The sequence below is a fragment of the Salvia hispanica genome, chromosome 5, assembly GCF_029641045.1.
Source record: "Salvia hispanica isolate PSC_SH4W2 chromosome 5, Shi_PSC_v1, whole genome shotgun sequence".
Lineage (NCBI taxonomy): Eukaryota > Viridiplantae > Streptophyta > Magnoliopsida > Lamiales > Lamiaceae > Salvia > Salvia hispanica.
In genome coordinates this window covers 25,339,771-25,352,703 of record NC_142696.1, presented here as the reverse complement: position 1 = coordinate 25,352,703, position 12,933 = coordinate 25,339,771, and the positions used below count along the sequence as shown (strand labels likewise).

At 37.0% G+C, this 12,933-nt stretch overlaps 1 pseudogene; it reads right to left on the bottom strand.

The window, feature by feature from the left end:
- Positions 1-2,154: 2,154 nt before the first annotated feature.
- On the bottom strand, positions 2,155-3,812 carry LOC125191272 (limonoid 7-O-acetyltransferse-like; annotated as a pseudogene).
- Between the last annotated feature and the right edge of the window lie 9,121 nt (positions 3,813-12,933).

Sequence of the window (12,933 nt, the reverse complement as noted above, 5' to 3'; positions counted from 1 at the left end):
GACGGACGATCCAGAGGTCGGTCGTTCCTGCTAGTGTAGAACCCCGGCTGTCGGACCCCCGGTGAATCCCAACGTGGTCCTCTCAGGTCGCGGCGGCCCCTCTCCTCCGACGGGTCGTTGCGTTGCCCATAATTAGGGTTTCTGTCACGGTATCCTTTCTCCGCCAATTTACGACGAAGATAATCGTCATACTCCAAATCATCAGCTTCGTCGAGACCCCATGGTGACTCGGTCTCGCACGCGGGTTGCGGTTCACGAAATTCTAGTCTCCAATCGGTCTCATCCTTCCATAAATTGATCTTGTTGATTTTCTCCATTATCCGATTGAGTTTGGACTGAATGGGGTCATCGTGGAGCGGGTCGTCCGTCAAACGATTCTCAAATTCGCCGTCGTCCAATGTCGCGCGTGGGAACCCTCCGCCATCGTAGCGGCCTCCGGTTGCTGTTCGTGGGGTAGGTGTCATGTCGCCCCCCCCTCCCACGTCGGTTTCCCTTTGTCGGTGTTGTAACGCTTGATGAGTTCACGGATGAAAGCACCAGTTGTTAGGGAGACAATTCCCTAAGGATGATCGGTGGCGGCTTGCTCAGTGATCAACGATTTTCTGGCGTCCTGGTCTAGGATTGTCGGTGGTTCTAGATTCTTCTGTGCGCGGAACTCCTCCGTCGGGCAGCGGTCAAACTAAGGTAGAGAGAATAATTCACGATTTTGAGGGCAAAATAATATTTCATTCATAATTGTGAACCCTAGGCTTGATTCGACCTAATCCTATTCATCCTGGGAAAGAATCAACAAAGAAAACCCAAGACGGAGCTTATAGATATGCTCGACTCTTACTGCAAAAATAATTAAAAGGACAAAAACAAATATCCAAAAAATAACCTAATAACCAAAATTAAATAAAATAAAAATAGATAACTTCCGACAGACTACTTGGGAACGAAGTCGCCCAACTTCTCGGGCGGGCGCACGTTCCTCTTGGGCTTGGTCGTCGCAATGGAAGGCTGCTGTTGACACTGCTCGCGGTGGGTCTGTCCTACTTCCGGCGACGCCTCCTCGGCTAACTGGGTTTCCGGCGCGGGCTGGTCTAGGTCTGTATCAATATTCAACTTTCTTTCTCTTTTAATTTAATACTTACACCTACTCTTTTTTAACTCAAATTAATCACATTAACCAATAGCTCCTAAAATCTCGTGCCGACTAAGAAACGTGTCACATTAGCTGGGACAGAGGGAGTATATAGTAGCCTATGGATTATAGTAAAAGCAAACTGTAATCAGGCATATATAATGAAATTGAAGTTATGTTTTACTTTAATATTCTAAAACGAAAAATTGAATGATTAGGGTAAATATTTTATCTATGCGTAAATGTGTAACAGAATTACATATTTACAATTTTATGTAATAGTGTTATTGACAAAATACTTCCTCCATCCTATTCAAGATAACAATATCTTAGGATCGACATGGACAAATTGTAAAGGAAAGATAAACAAGTTGAATGGGGTGGAGGGAGCAACAAGGTAAGACAAAATAACAAATTCATAAAAAAAGGAAAAATAGTAAGAAGTGGCTATTATTTTCATATTTTGTACATGAATATAATTTTGTTTGTTATATAGAAAATACAAGAATTGCATATCTAGTTTATGTTGCGAAGTGATTCAGTCAGGGGTATAAATAAAATGGCACCTCATGTTGATTGTTATTTCTTTGATGAAGTTCCGTGTACAAAAACTCCAGTATTCGATGAAATGACGAATAAATTTTATATCGCTTTTATGTATATAGAATGCTCAAACTAAATTTGTCTGTTAATTTGAAGAAAGACTAAAAGGTGTTCAGATAAATTGTTAGTACTTGTTCTCGTTTTGATCACCAAATCATGATTAGAAATAGTTAGGAAGTTGTTATTTATTGAAGAAAAACGTTCATTTTAATAAACCATGTAGTATTACTTAAAAATTTGGTTTGTGCTTTCGAGATAATAACATTTTGTTAATAAAATTTTAAATACCTATAGGACTATTAATGATTTGATCTGTTAAATATGGCTCATCACGAAGTTTTTTCCCATGTTTTGGGCTATACATGACCCAACTTCCTATTTTAGAATTCATTTTGTCACGTCAAACAAAGAAGATAAAACTTGGATCAAACAAAAACATCAACTGCATAATTTCTTTCCCCTATTGGAACTACAATCTCACAACAAGTAACATCAAATTGAAAACATATTCTACTAGTAAAGATATTCATATCACATTAGGGTTAACACGAGCATAATTACGAATCAGGTCATTTTTCTCAAATCCTGCAACATATTTTTGATCAAAAAGAGCAAACGCTTCAATTTCTCCGTCTCTACTATCCATCAACGTCACGCCATTACAGAGAACCATAGTCTCTGATTCCGAGTGTTGCATAAAGAAGCCTGATAGCCAAACAGGTTTCCCCCACCCAAAATCAACCTCATAAAAACCCATATTAACCCAACTACTAAAACAAAGCCAATTAGCTTGTTGAGGCATCTCATTCCTCAACTTCTCCAAATATTCATTCAAACCATCATTCCCCAAACGTCTCACAAACTCACCATCGATATTTGCTATCCCTCTTTTCACCTCCCACACCAAATTTGCCAACCCCTTTTCTTGAGGGCTGTTGCAAACAATCTTTGGTACCCACACCATATTACCAAAACTATCCTCCGGAAACGGGGGCAGAGGCCGTTTCCAGAGGTTGACCGCTGGAGTCAGCATGAAGGGTTTCTCGTCCATCCCGGATTCCTCTTCCGCCACAGCCTCCATGAAGCATTTCCACACCAAGGCCGTCACCACGTTCACGCGCGTGCTACTCAGTTGAGCCTTGAGAAAGGACAGAGCAGAGGCATCGAATACGTATCTTCTCGTCACAAACTTCCCACGACTCGAGTATTTAAGATAATTTAACATAGGTACCAGCTTGTTTGGGAGCGAGGGATTATGTGGGAAGGAAGATTGTGCGGTGCAAAGTAAGGGTGAAGGTTGAGAAAACCCAAATCCCCGTGCATTGGCAGCCCAGCATCGGAGAAATGTGGAGACCGAAGCCATATCTGCAATATAATGAGAAAAGGTAATAGACATGGCCAGGGACGGAGCCAGGAAATTATACTAGGAGGGGCAAAAATATTAACATACAGATAAATAAATATAAAAATAATATAAATATATTAAAATAATATAGTATATTATTTTAGAGGAGGGTAAGCCTATGCATATCTAAGGAGAGGGGCAAGTAAAATATATTTTTATCTAAATGAGAGGGGGCAATTTAGTTAAATATGTATATACTTAAGTTTTATAATATATATATCTACATGGCTATAGAAAAATGAGGTGGGGCATTTGCCCCTTCTCACTATACTATAGATCCGTCACTGGACATGGCAATGCCTCAACAGTCGAAACAGTTCACCTGAATCAGCATTACGTTTTTAAAAAATCTTTCATTTGGGATTTCACCTTGGTGACGTAGAATTGAAGGCCTTGATCGCTGCAATCGACGGAGAGGGCATCTCTGATGACTCCGGCAAAGGGATAGAAGGTTACCAGAGTATGAGGGCATCTCAGAGTGACTCCTTTAGATGTTGTATTCTGTCATCATTGTTGTTGTTGTCGTCGTCGCTGCAAAAGTATAAAACTAAGGGGACGTAGACACTAGGAATCATCTGATCTAACAGGGAAAGGTTGTAAATTCGAAGGTGATTGGGGGTTGGGGAAGATGGCTTTATTTTCTCAATGCTAATTACTTCCATTGTGATTTTTGGTTTTTTCTACTACTCTTTTTTTTTGTCATTCATCATCTTAATTTTTAGATCCCCTTTTATAGAGTATGTAATGACTGTATACTAGGGCAATTAATTAATTATTCATATTTAGAGTACGTGTGTAAGTATGGGGCAATTAGTTAATTATTCATATTTTCAAGCGGTATTGAAGATAAGTTATGGCTACGTGCTTTTTAAATTCAATACTAATCAATGAATTTCAACAATATTAGCTATATATTTGGGCTAATAAAAACCTAAAACAATACTTAGTAAATGGTGCCAACTTCAACCGGGCTACATATACTAACTAATTACATTTGTATATTTTATTTCATAGGGACGTGATGAAAACTCTAAATATTGTACAAACTCAAAACTATAATCTGGATCATTGAAAAATGTCAACAGATCACAAAAAAACATCAATGGGAAAATGTCAATAGAATTTCAACAGTATTCAATGATTGATGCTGTGTTGATTTTGTGTTGATTTTGTGTTGATACTGTGTTGACATTAAAATCTTGAAATTTTACACTGTGTTGATATTGAATTGAAACTGTGTTGACGCTGTGTTAAGGAGTTTTGAGTTTGTACAATATATAAGTTTGCATTTTATCACTACCCTTATTTCATATATAGCTGCCGATTGCGCACTAATTAATAAATACTACTACCTCCACCCCAAATTTTGACACGGTTTGACCCGGCACGGGTTTTAAGAAATGTAATGGAAAGTGTGTTGAAAAAGTTGGTGGGATGTTGGTCCTACTTTTAAAGTATAGTTTATAATAAAATGTGAGTAGGAATGAGTTAGTGGAATATGAGGTCCACTACCAAAAATGGTAAAAAGTGAAGTGTGTTAAACTTTCAGGACGGATCGAAATGGTAATCTGTGTCAAAATTTAGGAGACGGAGTTAGTAATAATCTTTTAAGTTAATGTAACATCCCGGATTTTAGAACCCTAATTCTTGAGCCCTAGAATTTATTGTTGATGACGTGGCATCGAGAATGCAGTTATTTCACAAGGTGATATGGTCGAATTAAATTTAGGGTTTGTGTGAAAGTTTGAAAAGTCAAACTTATTGACTTTATGATGTGGCATGTGATTTATTTATTTGTGAGTCTATGTGGCAATTTAATTGTTTATGGGTGAGTGAGAATATTAGAGAAAATTTCCATAAATACTTATCACCCTCATTCTTATGATTTTCGAACCCTAGACTCCTTGGAGAAAGAATTTCTATTTTCTTCCGGAATTTATTTAATCCTTGGGATATTTATCCAAATTAAATTCCAAGAGCCAATTATTTCCTTATTTAGAGATGGAAAATCGAGCCCCTTATTTTTCTAGTGATTTTCGAGAATCACTATATTTGGGAAGGAAGGAATTGTTTTATTTATTTGATTCCTTACTTGATTTCGTTCCATACCTAGAATTTAATTATTCAACCAAATCTTTCCATACTTCAAGAGATCTTGCCTTACTTTATTTTAGTCAATATTCAAAAATCCATGCCTTATTTAAAAGGCTAGAAATCGGCCCCTTGCCTTGCTCATGGAGGATTTTCCTTATTTTATTTTGCTCCATGATATTTTATTATATATGGAAAAATACCAAAAACAAAACCATGGCTAATCCCCTAGCCATATTTTCGAAAATTTGAGAATATTACCATACTCTATTTTTGTTAATTCTTCTTCCCTACTTCACAATATTATTTCATTTATTTATTTAATTGGGAGAATGAGATCTTACCAAATATTCTATTCTAATTACCTAAAGATCTTGTTGAGTACTATAAATAAGAGAAACCCCCAACCCTAAACCCCATAATTTTCGGCCCCCTCACCCCCATTCACTCTCTCAATTTTCTTCCACTTTAATCCGAGGATATTGAAGAACCAAGTCTCTACTTTGTTTCTACCGATTGATTTTTCTCTAAAAGGTATTTTTGCTTAAGAGTTATGTTTATTCTTCTTCTACCTCTTCTTTTCTTTTTCTTCCAACCGATTTAATCGGTGTTCTTGAACCTTCATGCATATTAATTGAGTGAAAATGGGATAAGAAGGGATACGGGAACATGTGTGTGTGTATGTGTGTGTGTGCCGAGAGTGTGTGAGGTGTGTGTGCCGTGTGTGTGTGTTATGCGTGTGAGTGTGTGTTGTGTAGTGTGTGCTTGATGGCTAAATACTTTTGTATGACATATGATGATAGATCTAGGGTTGAGATGCTAAGAAATATATGTATGCTAAGCGTGATTTGAAATTAGTAATTTATGATGAGTGTGACTTGAAATTATAAGTTATGAAGATTTAGGTGAATCGATGGGAAAGAGGGAAGTAACGAGACATGCATAAGTTAAGAGTTATAATTGAACCTAATTTGTGAATATGTGCCTATGTGAATTTAAAGGTGAAACCTCGGTTGCGAAGCCAGATAACGGAAAAGCGAAACTACTTGAAATCTAAGCAGTCGAGGTGGGCTTTACTCTCAAAAACTCTCTTTTATTTTGTCAAAGATAATTATCGGAGCTATAAGGGTGGTTTAACTGTTATGCCATGCCTATGTTTGTTTTATTGTGAGATTGTGTGCCTGATGCCTAGTTTGTGAGTTCGCTCCATTGGGCTATAGGGCTATGGATATGATATACGAATTCGGGTCTGAGTATGGGCCGCAAACCCTACCAGGTTGTGTACACGAGAGGATCGGGAGCCGTCCTAGCTAGTCGGCCGGTCTTGTGGGCGAAAAGCGTGGCTACGCTTTCGTCGCACCATGGAAAGATTGTGATATGTAATTGTGGAATCTGATGAGAAAATGAGGAGTTATTTTGACTGGCCAGTCTATGGAAAATATTTTGTGATACTCGTGATATTTCTCTTAACTGCTTAAAACTCGAGTTCACTTGGTAAGGGTGGCATAACTTTTGAATAAAATGTTTTGGCAACGAGCTCACTGAGTATTTCAAAATACTCAGCCCTGCATGTGTTTTCCCTATGTGCAGGTTGAATGATGACGAGCGGTGGCGGGTGTTGAGCAGCTCAATTAATTAATGGATATGTCGAACTCTAAGTGTAGTTGTGTCTCCATACATAGCTATGTCTTTTTCTCTTGGTCGTTTTCCGCTTATGCTAATACTCTGATATTGATTTGGTTGATTGGCACTCTTCTTCGTTTTTGAGGCCTTATACTTTTCTCGTGACATTATCTTGTAACCTATGTCATTCTCTTCAGTTTTGATCGTCATTTATAAAACTCCCTTTTGTTTACCTATTTAAGTTTCTAGGTCAGGTTGTTGCATTAAATACTCGGATATTTCTTTCGTTTCCTTTGGTCGGTACTCTTTGAACGAAACCCTAGCCTATGTATTGATTGTTTGGAGTCGGTTTGGGTAACAGCCGCCGCATTTATTGTACCCTAGGAGGGCGGGCTGTTACAGTTAAACTCTCACGCATGATCCAAATTTAACAGCTTATTTATTTAAACGATATCTAATATTACAAGTTCTTTAATCTATCATAAAATAATTAAATATAGATTTATTCTTGATCACAATCACTATTTTCATATTAAATTATTAAGAAATAAATATATGATACATAGCATCGAAAGCTCCGTTCTTATAGCATGCACATGCTTGCTTAGTACTCCCTCCGTCTCACAAAAGATATCACACTTGTGGGACGGCACGTGATTTTAAGAGGTTTTGTTTTGTGTGTTAAATGGAGAGAGAAAATATAATTTTTATATTTATGTGAGATAGAATTTTTTCCAAAAAGAGAAATGTGACATATTTTATGGGACAAATTAAAAAGGAAAGTGTGACATCTTTTATGGGACGGAGGGAGTACAATGAACATGACTGTTGGGTTCAAACTTCAAAGTTCAAACCATCCCACGTCAAAAAATTAGAAAATGTGTAAGCAACAATATATATTAACTGCAATACCTACTTCTTAGTATGAGCCCTTTAATGCAATTAATGAAAATGGAAGTGTCCAGTCAAAACAAAAGATTAAGAATTAAGATCATTATCAAAATTAAGAAAAGTGAAATCAGGAGGAAATCACAAAATGAAAATATGAGACATTTGACAATGGAGAAGAATATATTACTCCCTCCGTCCCCCAAAAGATTTCACACTTTCTCTTTTAGTTTGTCCCACAAAAGATGTCATATTTCCATTTCTGGAAAAAAGTTCTCTCTCACATGAATATGTCATTTTCTCTCTTTTAGTTTATCCCACAAAAGATGTCACATTTCCATTTCTGGAAAAGTTCTCTCTCACATGAATATAAAAATAATATTTTCTCTCTCCATTCACACAAAATAAAACATCCTAAAATCTCGTGTCGTCCCACAAGTGTGACATCTTTTGTGGGATGGAGGGAGTAGTACTTTTTTTACTCTATTGTAATGTATATAAAAATTTACTACTATGTGCAACTATATATTACACAAATTTACAAATTCATATAAATCGTGCAAGCGTGTAAAAGCAAAATAGTACTCCCTCCATTCCATAGTAATAGAGTCATTTTGTCATTTTGGTACATTCCATAGTAATAGAGTCATTTCCCTTTTTAGTAAAGTTAACACATTTTTCCATACTTACTTTACTCTCTCTTATTTTTTTTCTCTCTTCATCTCTCTACCTTTTTCATTTTTCACTTTATTCTCTCTTTACTTAACTCACCCAACACATTTTTCTTAATATTCGTGCAGAAAAGTTTCGCCTCTATTACTATGGAACAGAGGGAGTAGTAAGAAAGGGATATTATTTCAATAGTTTTATTTACATAGATATAATTTCATTTCAGTATATTTATTTGGTCAAAAAATTGTCCTTGTAGACCACATGATTAATTAAAAATATACGTTTTATTATACGAAACTGTTCGATGAAGTGTAAGTCAATGGTGCTTCTGGTTAGTGAATGCTATCAGATTCGAATCGACTCAGTTATCAGAAAAATAAATAAAATGGCTTCTGTTGGTTATTCCATTGATTACGTGCCATGCTCGCAAACACAGTGTTCGATACACAACAACTGCATTGTCTGACCTAATTAGGGTTTATAGTTAAAATATAAATTTATAATTTTTAGAAATATAATTAATCGTTGGGCTATTAATGTACTGTGTATATTTTTAAAGGTTAATGAATGGATCACTGACTGTTGTGTATTAACACAATGACACAAGGTAATTATCATGTCTAATCTGAATATGGCGAATTGATGACTATAGGAGAGGGTCTATAGAGATTCCCCCCTCATTACGAATCTTTAGTTGTCTATATATTTCTACTTTGTCTCACAAACATATTGGGATGTGATGCAAAACGTATAGAGAAATTGACTGAACGGAGAAGAAATTCATCAAAACACTAGTTAGTAGATTCATCAAAAACAGGCGCATCATCTTCCCCAACGAATGTGACCATCTGCCTATTGGGGCAATCAGCTTGCATATGCCCAAAACCCTGACACTTAAAACACCGTACGGGATGCCGCGCCCTCGGACCAGGCTCAACAGACTGCCCAGGTTTCGTCGTGACCTATTGTTTCGCTGCCACCGGTGCAGTTGGTAGTGACGACCCTTAACCGCCACGAAAATCCGTCGACTCCCTGCCCGACGACCAACGACTCGAGACTTTCTTTCCTTTCAACTGCTTCTCAACCTTAAGAGCAAGCCTGCATACATCCTCATAACTGAAATATTGTTGCAATTGGACCACCTCAGCGATCTCAGTACGAAGCGCCTCAAAGTAGCGAGCGGTCGTCTGTCCCTCCTCTTCCTCATCATCATAACGCATCAGTAGACGATCAAATTCATTGGTAAACTCCTCCACAGACAAAGCACCCTGCTTACAGACATGGTATTCAATGAATGCATCTTGTCGATAGTGTGCAGGAAGAAATTTCCCCCTAAGTAACTTCTTCATCTTTTCCCAAGACTGAATTTTGGACTTCCTTTCCCGTGCTCGTTGTTTCTTAACATGTTCCCACCAGATTGAAGCATTTTTCTTCAATTTAATGGCAACCAATTTCACCTTATTGCTATCACTGATGTTCTTGATATTGAAAACACGCTCTACAGTATTTAACCAATCAATGAACTCATCAGGAAGAGCCTTACCCTCAAACTCTGGAATCTCAATCCTCATGCCGATATCACGCGATGGGTCAACCCCATAGTACCCGTTCCCACCATGCTCCCTTGCACAGCCAAAAGGGTTCTCGCCGTCATCATCGTCGGGATGGGAAAGGTCCGAATCCGAGTTTGTCTCGGTGGTGGTGGTCTCCAGTTGCCCCAGACATCGCTGGAGATCTCGCACCTGTTGTCTCAGTTCGTCGTTCTCAACGTCACGCAGATCGTGTTCCCGTGCAGCCCCTTCGTGTTGAGGAATCTCCCCACGTCCTGCACCACGACCGCCTCCACGAGCACCGCCACGTCCACCGCCACGTCTACGTTCAGCCATTGATAACAACCTGGATCGTGATACCAATTGATGCAAAACGTATAGAGAAATTGACTGGACGGAGAAGAAATTCAGAGAAAATCCTAGTTTCAATGAAAAACGAAATATTATTATCAAAATTCAACTGCGGCCCAAAACAAAAGCAACGTTATTTATAAGCGTCTAAAAAACCCTAGAAGTTCATAAGGAAATAAAACATAAAATTAAAAATTAAAAATAAGCCCCAAAAACAGTAAATTGCAGTTTTCGCCCCCTAAACGATGTCAAATGGCCAAAATTGCGTTTCGCATGTACTGTGTGAATTTCAAATCAATCTGACACAAGAAGTTTTTGCCCGATTTCTACGTTGAAACTGCATCAGGATGGGTGATTATGAGGTGTGACATTGCACGTCAAGGTTGCTGGGGATTGGTGCCCCCTTCACAGCGGAAGTCATGCATTCACAAATAAATTATACATATGGATCTATTTGACAGATTATGGGATCAATTAACCACATGTTAAACAATCAATTGCATGCTAGAACACATATAATTCACAAATAAGGAATCAAAACCATAATTCATGATATTCTACGGATTAGGGTTACCGATCTGATTCTCCAAAGAATCGACGATTTCTTGCTCCTTCTCTACATGAAGATCTTTGTACTCGACCACGAATCTTCTAATCTGTATCCCGAACTCAGATAATGACCTTTGGGTGGGCAAAGCTTGTCAGAATCGAAAAAGGCTTGAACAGAAAGAAGACAGAATATCAGTTTTTGAGAAAACTGAGAAAACTGACTTTTCGTCCACTCCCAGATGGGAGCACGAAACTTTAGTGTAAAAAAAACACTTTAAATCTCCTTTCTAATCTCCTTTTATATTGAGTTATAATGGGCCAGATTAGGAATCCATGGAGGTTGGACTTGGGCCAAACCTGTTGGACTTTTACTAATTAAATTGAGCCCCAATTTAATACAAGTCCAAACAAAATATTATTATCATCCACTATAGAATAATAATATTGACTGCCCATCCAATCCCAAAGTACGAGTAATCCGGGCTTTTACCTCTTTAATTTATTATTTCCCGTGTTAAAGATATAAATATCCATTAATCAATTTAAGTATGCTATTTGACTTTAATTAATTAATATCTTTTTCCAAGAGTTGTCTAGTTCAAAATCTTTATTTATTATTCTGGAATAAATTCCAACCGGCCGGGTTTCTGAATAATAAAACCTTTTCCGAACACCTCTTGAGGATATTATCAAACTGGACTCACCCAGCACATGATTCATTGCAATAACAATACTAGCACCTCTAGACATTGATCACCACTACCCAAGATATCAGGATTATTGGATTGCGAAAAATCCGCATCATTTGATAAATCAAAGTAGTGTATAATCTATATCGTATGCTCAATGTTATATAAAAAATGATTAAGAAATAACAATCACCGAGACCTCGTCTTTCAGTAAATAGCAAGAAAGACTTATCTCAACTGTTAGATCCTTCAGTGCTATACCACACCAGTGTCGTTTATTTCCTAAGGTAAGGAAACATGCGGACTGTCACTGCAACCTTTCACGATAGGTAGTCAAAGCCTATCTAGGTTAAATTCTATCTCTCTTCTACAAAGAACCGACTGTGTCACCTTCTGTGAACGTCGTTCACGACCAGTCTACTATGTAGAAAAATTAGACCTGTTTGCTTCTTATACATTTAAATGTTTGAGAAACATCTTATAAATGCACAAGCAAACATCAATGCGATAAAATTACTTCTTCTCGCTTTGGGTTAAAAGTGGATTGTAAAATTTATTGTATACAAGCAATTCTATCCGTGCAACATGCTCGAAATATGCTTTTCAGTATACCAATCCTAACAAAGGTCTCTACTATATAGAGGCAACGTGACGTTCGCTCACAGAACCACAAATCAAGAAACTTGGCTTTGGTACCGTCAATTAGTACATTCTTCCTAGGGGTGGGAAAATATACCGACATACCGAAATACCGGACTTACCATATCGAAAATACCGATTTTTCGGTATACCATAGTTTTTAAATGTACCGAAAGTTTTCGGTACGATAACGGTATCAAATGTCCCATACCGTGGTATACCGAATCTTCGGTATATACGTTATATGTATAAACTTAAAATATTTAATATACATAATTTAATTAAATACTATATAAAAAAACCTCAAACATTACTTTTAGGGGTAATCCCTCCGCCCCCACATCTCACGCAGATTCATTTAGTACATATTGCCATTATTCTACTTTAGTTTTATTTGGCACATATTTGAACAGTAACCTAAACAGTGTCTCTTTTTATATTTAATATTAATATCATTAGTTAGGTTATGGTGGTTTCAACAAGTTTAAGTTTAATTGTTATTTTAAATATTTTGGGTATAGGTTTGGTTGTTTTGTTTTTGGATTTGAATTGTTGAAGTTTTATTGTTTTGGATTTTTTTTAAATAGTTGAACACTTAGAAATTTTATTTTAAATATAAAATTATAATAGATTTTTTTGTAGCATGTATAACGGTATTACAGTATACCGTAAAAGTATGGTATATTACGGTACGGTATACCGCATTAATGGTATGATAATGGTATTGAAAATTATCATACCGAATTT